A 12,102-nucleotide genomic window follows, 5' to 3' on the forward strand; every position below is an offset into this window, starting at 1 on the left:
ACCCAAGCATCCTAATAAACGATGAAGATTACCCATGGTTACGGCGCAATAAGCAAACGGCACAAGCGAAGAAAAAGTGAAGACTTTCTCTCTACAACTATTATGACGATGCCTTTGATCTAGAATATCACTGCAGTTACATGTGAAGAAATGAAATGCATGTTGTAACAGACGAGTTTCCGTGTGAAATGATGATACCATGCCAATTTTCTACCTTTTCGGAGTTCATTTGAAATGATTTTCAATTTCCGGGTCTTGTAGCTCAAAAAAGCAGTAAATGCATGAAAAATAACAAAAGAAGTTAGAAAGGGTTGAAAATTGATGATGTTTCTTTGAATGGTGCACTTTGAACACACAAGAAGTCTGGAGTTCAACTAAGTTCAAAAAAATGAAATCCCTTTGTAACAGATCAGCTTTCGTCCGAAACCTTGATACTTCGAAAGAGATTGTCCGTTTTGTACACGAAGTGCATCTAGTTTTTTCCGTAACCCTCTCAACTTTCTTGCACATGCTATGTGGGTGAAATGATGATACCAAGCCAATTTTCAACCTTTTCGGAGTTCATTTGAAATGCTTTTCAATTTCCGGGTCTAATAGCTCAAAAAAGCAGTAAATATTGATGATGTTGCTTTGAATGGTGCATTTTGAACACACAAGAAGTCTGGAGTTCAAATAAGTTCAAAAAATGAAATCCCTTTGTAACAGATGAGCTTTCGTCCGAAAACCTCATACTTCGAAAGAGTTTGTCCGTTTTGTACACGAAGTGCATCTGGTTTTCGCCGTAACCCTCTCAACTTTCTTGCACATGCTATGTGGGTGAAATGATAATAGCATGCCAATTTTCAACCTTTTCGGAGTTCATTTGAAATGCTTTTCAATTTTCGGGTCTTATAGCTCAAAAAATTAGTAAATGCATGAAAAATAATCAAATGCATAAAACTATAATATTTCTTATGATCAACTAAAAAATAAAACAATTAAAATATTATATTATGATGAACTAAAATAAAACTATAATATTCTTCAATAGCAAAAAGAATCAACTAAAAAGCTTTTATAAAACTATAATAGCAAAAGGAATCAACTAAAAAGCTTTTATAAACCTCTAGTATTTTTGAAACTAAAATTATATAAAATTTATGCAACTTATATTAACAAAGTATTTTTTGTTCAACACATTAATAGCAAAAAGAATTTAATAGCAAAAAAATTAACAAAATCCGGTTTTGATTAAAACAGATATTTAAAATAACCTAAAATTACCAAATTGAGTATAATGATAAAACACAGTAATATTAAATAGCAGGAAAAAGAATCACTCAAAAATCTATTTTTAGAGTAAATTTATTCATAAAACTAGTGATTCACATACATTTAAAAAAATTTAAATTTTAAAACTAATGGCACTAACAGAAAGTTTATAATTTTTGTGACCTAAAAGCAAAAAGAAATCACTAAAAAACTATAAATATTTAGTTTTAAGTAGAAATAAAAAAATAAAAATAAAAAAGGTAAAAAATGCCACCTACTAGACCTCCACGGCCTGAATACGACTAGAAACCCTACAATGGGCAGGATTCAGGCCCGCAGAAGGCCCAATAGGCCCAACAGGCATGGCAAAGTAGAGATTAGGCCCGTAAGCCTGCAATAAAGAGGAGCTCGAGAGGGTGGCGGCAGCAAAGCTGATAAACCACCCCGAGCCCCTCTCAACTAGCGAGGTGGGACTAAACTTCCCACCGCACCGTGCCAGCACAAGGCCTATGGTCCCGGTTCGTGGCACCAACCGGGACCATAGGCGGGCATTCGTACCGGTTCGTGGCACCAACCGGGACCATAGGCGGGCATTCGTACCGGTTCGTGGCACCAACCGGTACCAATGCCAACCTATGGTCCCGGTTCGTGCCACCAACCGGGACCATAGGCCTCTGTTTCCCGCCCTTTGGGCTGCCGAAAAGATACCTTTGGACCCGATTGGTGGCACGAACCGAGACCATAGGTGGGCAATGGTACCGGTTGGTGCCACGAACCGGTACCATTGGTTTTGCTATATAAGGATGTTGGGGAACGTAGTAATTTCAAAAAAATTCCTACGCACACGCAAGATCATGGTGATGCATAGCAACGAGAGGGGAGAGTGTTGTCCACGTACCCTCGTAGACCGAAAGCGGAAGCGTTAACACAACGCGGTTGATGTAGTCGTACGTCTTCACGATCCGACCGATCAAGTACCGAACGCACGGCATCTCCGAGTTCAGCACACGTTCAGCTCGATGACGTCCCTCGAACTCAGATCTAGCCGAATGTTGAGGGAGGGTTTCGTCAGCACAACGGCGTGGTGACGATGATGATGTTCTACCGACGCAGGGCTTCACCTAAGCTCCACTACGATATTATCGAGGTGTAATATGGTGGAGGGGGGCACCGCACACGGCTAAAAGATCGTTGATCAATTGTGTGTCAAGAGGTGCCCCCCTGCCCCCGTATATAAAGGTGCAAGGGGGAGGCCGCCGGCCTAGGAGGTAGAGGCGCGCCAGGAGGAGTCCTACTCCTACCGGGAGTAGGACTCCCACCCTTTCCATGTTGGACTAGGAGTGGAAGGGGGGAAGAGGTGGAAGGGAGGAAGGAAGGGGGGGCGCCGCTCCCCTCTCCTTGTCCTATTCGGACTGGGAGGGAAAGGGGGGCGCGGCCCTGCCCTAGCCTCCTCTCCTCCCTTCCACCTAGGCCCAATAAGGCCCATTAAGTTACTAGGGGGTTCCGGTAACCTCCCGGAACTCCGGAAAAATCCTGATTCCACCCGGAACACTTCCGATGTCCAAACATAGGCTTCCAATATATCAATCTTTATGTCTCGACCATTTCGAGACTCCTCGTCATGTCCGTGATCACATCCGGGACTCCGAACAACCTTCGGTACATCAAAACATATAAACTCATAATATAACTATCATCATAACTTTAAGCGTGCGGACCCTACGGGTTCGAGAACTATGTAGACATGACCGAGACACCTCTCCGGTCAATAACCAATAGCGGAACCTGGATGCTCATATTGGTTCCCACATATTCTCCGAAGATCTTTATCGGTCAGACCGCATAACAACATACGTTGTTCCCTTTGTCATCGGTATGTTACTTGCCCGAGATTCAATCATCGGTATCTCGATACCTAGTTCAATCTCGTTACCGGCAAGTCTCTTTACTCATTCCGTAATACATCATCCCGCAACTAACTCATTAGTTACAATGCTTGCAAGGCTTATAGTGATGTGCATTACCGAGTGGGCCCAGAGATACCTCTCCGACAATCGGAGTGACAAATCCTAATCTCGAAATACGCCAACCCAACAAGTACCTTTGGAGACACCTGCAGAGCACCTTTATAATCACCCAGTTACGTTGTGACGTTTGGTAGCACACAAAGTGTTCCTCCGGTAAACGGGAGTTGCATAATCTCATAGTCATAGGAACATGTATAAGTCATGAAGAAAGCAATAGCAACATACTAAACGATCGAGTGCTAAGCTAACGGAATGGGTCAAGTCAATCACGTCATTCTCCTAATGAAGTGATCCCGTTAATCAAATGACAACTCATGTCTATGGCTAGGAAACATAACCATCTTTGATTAACGAGCTAGTCAAGTAGAGGCATACTAGTGACACTCTGTTTGTCTATGTATTCACACATGTATTATGTTTCCGGTTAATACAATTCTAGCATGAATAATAAACATTTATCATGATATAAGGAAATAAATAATACTTTATTATTGCCTCTAGGGCATATTTCCTTCAGTCTCCCACTTGCACTAGAGTCAATAATCTAGATTACACAGTAATGATTCTTACACCCATGGAGTCTTGGTGCTGATCATGTTTTGCTCGTGGAAGAGGCTTAGTCAACGGGTCTGCAACATTCAGATCCGTATGTATCTTGCAAATGTCTATGTCTCCCACCTGGACTAAATCCCGGATGGAATTGAAGCGTCTTTTGATGTGCTTGGTTCTCTTGTGAAATCTGGATTCCTTTGCTAAGGCAATTGCACCAGTATTGTCACAAAAGATTTTCATTGGTCCCGATGCACTAGGTATGACACCTAGATCGGAGATGAACTCCTTCATCCAGACTCATTAATTTGCTGCTTCCGAAGCAGCTATGTACTCCGCTTCACACGTAGATCCCGCCACGACACTTTGCTTAGAACTGCACCAACTGACAACTCCACCGTTCAATGTAAATACGTATCCCGTTTGCGATTTAGAATCGTCCGGATCAGTGTCAAAGCTTGCATCAACGTAACCATTTACGATGAGCTCTTTGTCACCTCCATAAATGAGAAACATATCCTTAGTCCTTTTCAGGTATTTCAGGATGTTCTTGACCGCTGTCCAGTGATCCACTCCTGGATTACTTTGGTACCTCCCTGCTAAACTTATAGCAAGGCACACATCAGGTCTGGTACACAGCATTGCATACATGATAGAGCCTATGGCTGAAGCATAGGGAACATCTTTCATCTTCTCTCTATCTTCTACAGTGGTCGGGCATTGAGTCTTACTCAATCTCACACCTTGTAGTACAGGCAAGAACCCTTTCTTTGCTTGATCCATTTTGAACTTCTTCAAAACTTTGTCAAGGTATGTGCTTTGTGAAAGTCCAATTAAGCGTCTTGATCTATCTCTATAGATCTTGATGCCTAATATATATGCAGCTTCACCGAGGTCTTTCATTGAAAAACTCTTATTCAAGTATCCCTTTATGCTATCCAGAAATTCTATATCATTTCCAATTAGCAATATGTCATCCACATATAATATCAGAAATGCTACTGAGCTCCCACTCACTTTCTTGTAAATACAGGTTTCTCCAAAAGTCGGTATAAAACCAAATGCTTTGATCACACTATCAAAGCGTTTATTCCAACTCCGAGAGGCTTGCACCAGTCCATAAATGGATCGCTGGAGCTTGCACACTTTGTTAGCTCCCTTTGGATCGATAAAACCTTCCGGTTGCATCATATACAACTCTTCTTCCAGAAATCCATTCAGGAATGCAGTTTTTACATCCATTTGCCAAATTTCATAATCATAAAATGCGGCAATTGCTAACATGATTCGGACAGACTTAAGCATCGCTACGGGTGAGAAGGTCTCATCGTAGTCAATCCCTTGAACTTGTCGAAAACCTTTCGCAACAAGTCGAGCTTTATAGACAGTAACATTACCATCAGCGTCAGTCTTCTTCTTGAAGATCCATTTATTTTCAATGGCTTGCCGACCATCGGGCAAGTTAACCAAAGTCCATACTTTGTTCTCATACATGGATCCCATCTCGGATTTCATGGCCTTAAGCCATTTTGCGGAATCTGGGCTCACCATCGCTTCTTCATAGTTCGTAGGTTCGTCATGGTGTAGTAACATAACCTCCAGAACAGGATTACCGTACCACTCTGGTGCGGATCTTAATCTGGTTGACCTACGAGGTTCAATAATAACTTGATCTGAAGTTTCATGATCATTATCATTAACTTCCCCACTAATTGGTGTAGGTGTCGCAGAAACTGGTTTCTGTGATGATCTACTTTCCAATAAGGGAGCAGGTACAGTTACCTCAACAAGTTCTACTTTCCTCCCACTCACTTCTTTCGAGAGAAACTCCTTCTCTAGAAAGGATCCATTCTTAGCAACGAATGTCTTGCCTTCGGATCTGTGATAGAAGGTGTACCCAACAGTCTCCATTAGGTATCCTATGAAGACACATTTCTCCGATTTAGGTTCGAGCTTATCAGGTTGAAGTTTCTTCACATAAGCATCGCAACCCCAAACTTTAAGATACGACAACTTTGGTTTCTTGCCAAACCATAGTTCATAAGGTGTCGTTTCAACGGATTTCGATGGTGCCCTATTTAGAGTGAATGCAGCCGTCTCTAAAGCATAACCCCAAAACGATAGCGGTAAATCAGTAAGAGACATCATAGATCGCACCATATCTAGTAAAGTATGATTACGACGTTCGGACACACCATTACGCTGTGGTGTTTCGGGTGGCGTGAGTTGCGAAACTATTCCATATTGTTTCAAATGAAGACCAAACTCATAACTCAAATATTCTCCTCCACGATCAGATCGTAGAAATTTTATTTTCTTGTTACGATGATTTTCAACTTCACTCTGAAATTCTTTGAACTTTTCAAATGTTTCAGACTTATGTTTCATTAAGTAGATATACCCATATCTGCTCAAATCATATGTGAAGGTGAGAAAATAACGATATCCGCCACGAGCCTCAATATTCATCGGACCACATACATCTATCTGTATGATTTCCAATAAATCTGTTGCTCTCTCCATAGTTCCGGAGAACGGTGTTTTAGTCATCTTGCCCATGAGGCACGGTTCGCAAGTACCAAGTGATTCATAATAAAGTGATTCCAAAAGTCCATCAGTATGGAGTTTCTTCATGCGCTTTACACCGATATGACCTAAACGGCAGTGCCACAAATAAGTTGCACACTCATTATCAACTCTGCATCTTTTGGCTTCGACATTATGAATATGTGTGTCACTACTATTCAGATTCATTAAAAATAGACCACTCTTCAAGGGTGCATGACCATAAAATATATTATTCATATAAATAGAACAACCATTATTCTCTGATTTAAATGAATAACCGTCTCGCATTAAACAAGATCCAGATATAATGTTCATGCTCAACGCTGGCACCAAATAACAATTATTTAGGTCTAAAACTAATCCCGAAGGTAGATGTAGAGGTAGTGTGCCGACCGCGATCACATCGACTTTGGAACCATTTCCCACGCGCATCGTCACCTCGTCCTTAGCCAATCTTCGCTTAATCCGTAGCCCCTGTTTCGAGTTGCAAATATTAGCAACAGAACCAGTATCAAATACCCAGGTGCTACTGCGAGCATTAGTAAGGTACACATCAATAACATGTATATCACACATACCTTTGTTAACCTTGCCATCCTTCTTATCCGCCAAATACTTGGGGCAGTTCCGCTTCCAGTGACCAGTCTGCTTGCAGTAGAAGCACTCAGTTTTAGGATTAGGTCCAGACTTGGGTTTCTTCTCCTGAACAGCAACTTGCTTGCTGTTCTTCTTGAAGTTCCCCTTCTTCTTCCCTTTGCCCTTTTTCTTGAAACTAGTGGTCTTACTGACCATCAACACTTGATGCTCCTTTTTGATTTCTACCTCCGCTGCCTTTAGCATTGCGAAGAGCTCGGGAATTGTCTTATTCATCCCTTGCATGTTATAGTTCATCACGAAGCTCTTGTAGCTTTGTGGCAGTGATTGAAGAATTCTGTCAATGACACTATCATCCGGAAGATTAACTCCCAGTTGAATCAAGTGATTATTATACCCAGACATTTTGAGTATATGCTCACTGACAGAACTATTCTCTTCCATCTTGCAGCTGTAGAACTTATTGGAGACTTCATATCTCTCAATCCGGGCATTTGCTTGAAATATTAACTTCAACTCCTAGAACATCTCATATGCTCCATGACGTTCAAAACGTCGTTGAAGACCCGGTTCTAAGCCGTAAAGCATGGCACACTGAACTATCGAGTAGTCATCAGCTTTGCTCTGCCAGACGTTCATAACTTCTGGTGTTGCTCTTGCAGGAGGCCTGGCACCTAGCGGTGCTTCCAGGACGTAATTCTTCTGTGCAGCAATGAGGATAATCCTCAAGTTACGAACCCAGTCCGTGTAATTGCTACCATCATCTTTCAACTTTGCTTTCTCAAGGAACGCATTAAAATTCAACGGAACAACAGCACGGGCCATTTATCTACAATTAACATAGACAAGCAAGATACTATCAGGTACTAAGTTCATGATAAATTCAAGTTCAATTAATCATATTACTTAAGAACTCCCACTTAGATAGACATCCCTCTAATCCTCTAAGTGATCACGTGATCCATATCAACTAAACCATGTCCGATCATCACGTGAGATGGAGTAGTTTCAATGGTGAACATCACTATGTTGATCATATCTACTATATGATTCACGCTCGACCTTTCGGTCTCCTTGTTCCGAGGCCATATCTGCATATGCTAGGCTCGTCAAGTTTAAACTGAGTATTCCGCGTGTGCAACTGTTTTGCACCCATTGTATTTGAACGTAGAGCCTATCACACCCGATCATCACGTGGTGTCTCAGCACGAAGAACTTTCGCAACGGTGCATATTCAGGGAGAACAGTTTTATCTTGAAATTTTAGTGAGAGATCATCTTATAATGCTACCGTCAATCAAAGCAAGATAAGATGCATAAAAGATTAACATCACATGCAATCAATATAAGGGATATGATATGGCCATCATCATCTTGTGCTTGTGACCTCCATCTCTGAAGCACCGTCATGATCACCATCGTCACCGGCGCGGCACCTTGATCTCCATCGTAGTATCATTGTCGTCTCGCCAACTTAATGCTTTTACGACTATCGCTACCGCTTAGTGATAAAGTAAAACAATTACATGGCGATTGCATTGCATACAATAAAGCGACAACCATGTGGCTCCTGCCAGTTGCCGATAACTCGGTTACAAAACATGATCATCTCATACAATAAAATATAGCATCATGTCTTGACCATATCACATCACAACATGCCCTGCAAAAACAAGTTAGACGTCCTCTACTTTGTTGTTGCAAGTTTTACGTGGCTGCTACGGGCTTAGCAAGAACCGTTCTTACCTACGCATCAAAACCACAACGATAGTTTGTCAAGTTGGTGCTGTTTTAACCTTCGCAAGGACCGAGCGTAGCCATACTCGGTTCAACTAAAGTGAGAGAGACAGACACCCGCCAGTCACCTTTAAGCAACGAGTGCTCGCAACGGTGAAACCAGTCTCACGTAAGCGTACGCGTAATGTCGGTCCGGGCCGCTTCATCTCACAATACCGCCGAACCAAAGTATGACATGCTGGTAAGCAGTATGACTTATATCGCCCACAACTCACTTGTGTTCTACTCGTGCATAGCATCAACGCATAAAACCAGGCTCTGATACGACTGTTGGGGAACGTAGTAATTTCAAAAAATTTCCTACGCACACGCAAGATCATGGTGATGCAGAGCAACGAGAGGGGAGAGTGTTGTCCACGTACCCTCGTAGACTGAAATCGGAAGCGCTAACACAACGCGGTTGATGTAGTCGTACGTCTTCACGATCCGACCGATCAAGTACCGACCGCACGGCACCTCCGAGTTCAGCACACGTTCAGCTCGATGACGTCCCTCGAACTCCGATCCAGCCGAGTGTTGAGGGAGAGTTTCGTCAGCACGACGGCGTAGTGACGATGATGATGTTCTACCGACGCAGGGCTTCGCCTAAGGTCCGCTACGATATTATCGAGGTGTAATATGGTGGAGGGGGGCACCGCACACGGCTAAAAGATCGTTGATCAATTGTGTGTCAAGAGGTGCCCCCCTGCCCCCGTATATAAAGGTGCAAGGGGGAGGCCGCCGGCCTAGGAGGTAGAGGCGCGCCAGGAGGAGTCCTACTCCTACCGGGAGTAGGACTCCCCCCTTTCCATGTTGGACTAGGAGTGGAAGGGGGGAAGAGGTGGAGGGGAGGAAGGAAGGGGGGCGCCGCCCCCCTCTCCTTGTCCTATTCGGACTGGGGGGAAAGGGGGGCGTGGCCCTGCCCTAGCCTCCTCTCCTCTCTTCCACCTAGGCCCAATAAGGCCCATTAAGTTACCGGGGGGTTCCGGTAACCTCCCGGTACTCCGGAAAAATCCCGATTTCACCCGGAACACTTCCGATGTCCAAACATAGGCTTCCAATATATCAATCTTTATGTCTCGACCATTTCGAGACTCCTCGTCATGTCCGTGATCACATCCGGGACTCCGAACAACCTTCGGTACATCAAAACATATAAACTCATAATATAACTGTCATCGTAACTTTAAGCGTGCGGACCCTACGGGTTCGAGAACTATGTAGACATGACCGAGACACCTCTCCGGTCAATAACCAATAGCGGAACCTAGATGCTCATATTGGTTCCCACATATTCTACGAAGATCTTTATCGGTCATACCGCATAACAACATACGTTGTTCCCTTTGTCATCGGTATGTTACTTGCCCGAGATTCGATCGTCGCTATCTCGATACCTAGTTCAATCTCGTTACCGGCAAGTCTCTTTACTCGTTCCGTAATACATCATCCCGCAACTAACTCATTAGTTACAATGCTTGCAAGGCTTATAGTCATGTGCATTACCGAGTGGGCCCAGAGATACCTCTCCGACAATCGGAGTGACAAATCCTAATCTCGAAATACGCCAACCCAACAAGTACCTTTGGAGACACCTGTAGAGCACCTTTATAATCACCCAGTTACATTGTGACGTTTGGTAGCACACAAAGTGTTCCTCCGGTAAACGGGAGTTGCATAATCTCATAGTCATAGGAACATGTATAAGTCGGGAAGAAAGCAATAGCAACATACTAAACGATCGAGTGCTAAGCTAACGGAATGGGTCAAGTCAATCACGTCATTCTCCTAATGAAGTGATCCCGTTAATCAAATGACAACTCATGTCTATGGCTAGGAAACATAACCATCTTTGATTAACGAGCTAGTCAAGTAGAGGCATACTAGTGACACTCTATTTGTCTATGTATTCACACATGTATTATGTTTCCGGTTAATACAATTCTAGCATGAATAATAAACATTTATCATGATATAAGGAAATAAATAATACTTTATTATTGTCTCTAGGGCATATTTCCTTCAAAGGTAGCACTTGTGAAAATTTCGCCAACTGCTCCCATTCCCCCTGACGCCGCCAGGCCGTTCCTCGTCGTCATCGCCATCGCCGCCCCGAGCCACTGCCCCGATGCCGTCGCCTCGCCCCTGACCCGCCGTCGACGTCGTCCTCGCCGTCGCCGCCACCGCCTCCGAGCCGCTCCTCCCCGAGCCCTCGCCGCGCGCGTAACCCCTCCCCCACGAGCCCGCCGTCCTCGTCGCCGTCATCGTCGCCGGCCTCGTCGTCGTCCCCTGCCTCGTCGCCGTCCTGCCTCGAGCCCCCAATGAGCCCCTTCCCATCCTGATACGCGCGCTGCCGCGGCTGCCGCCGCCCCCCCCCCCCTACGCCGCGCCACCGCCCCTGTTTTTTGTATGTATGTATGTATATGGATGTATGTATGGATGGATGGATGGATATGCATGTATATGGATGGATGTATGTGTATGTGTTCATAGTTTTTTTTGTTCATAGTTTTTTTTGTTCATAGTTTTTTGTTCATAGCATTTTTAGGCTGTATAGTTTTTATTTTTGTTCAATGCTTATGGTTAGAAGAGGAGAGGAAAAAATTATGTTGCAAAAGTTACATTTAAGGTTAGTTGATTTAATGCATTTTAGGTTATTAGTTCTACTGTTAGTGCATTTAAGGTTAGTTTATTTTAGTTGAACTGGTTGATTTAATAAAACTACTTTATTTTACTATATATAGAAGTAGTTTATTTTTAGTAAGTACTACTTTATTTTATTTATAGTAAGTGCTTAATTAATTAGTAGTTGAACTAGTTGATTTAATAAAACTACTTTATTTTACTATAGAAGTAGTTTATTTTTAGCAAGAAAATTAATAGAACTAGTTTATTTTTTTAGTTCAAGCAATTATTCCCGCATCGACGTCGATGATGCCTATCCCGCATCCTCGTCGTCGACTCGGCGGAGGAGGCCGGCTTGATCAGAGGGGCCATGTCCGGGACTGGGCTCCGCCGGGCTGGTATTGGGAGGTGCTACCTTCCGGGGGCGTAGGTTGGTGAGGAGTCAGCCCGTCGTTGACCCGATCCTTATTTGGTGGCGGTCGCGTGGGCCAGTGATGGTGCCGAGGCTTCCGGACACCACGGAGGTGGTACGTCACCGTGTTAGCGAGGAGGACGAGCACGTCCGTCGTTACATGATTGCGTTGGAGGGCAGGTTCGACAATACCTGGCAGCTTCTTCAGGGATCTCATTGGAGCTATGATCCTGTGATGGTTCCTTCTCTTTTAGGTGTCCACCGCCCGCGCCGATACCCGTCGGGCGCTACGGTTCTAGCT

This window comes from Triticum aestivum, chromosome 7D (genome assembly GCF_018294505.1).
Source record: "Triticum aestivum cultivar Chinese Spring chromosome 7D, IWGSC CS RefSeq v2.1, whole genome shotgun sequence".
NCBI classification, from domain to species: Eukaryota; Viridiplantae; Streptophyta; class Magnoliopsida; order Poales; family Poaceae; genus Triticum; species Triticum aestivum.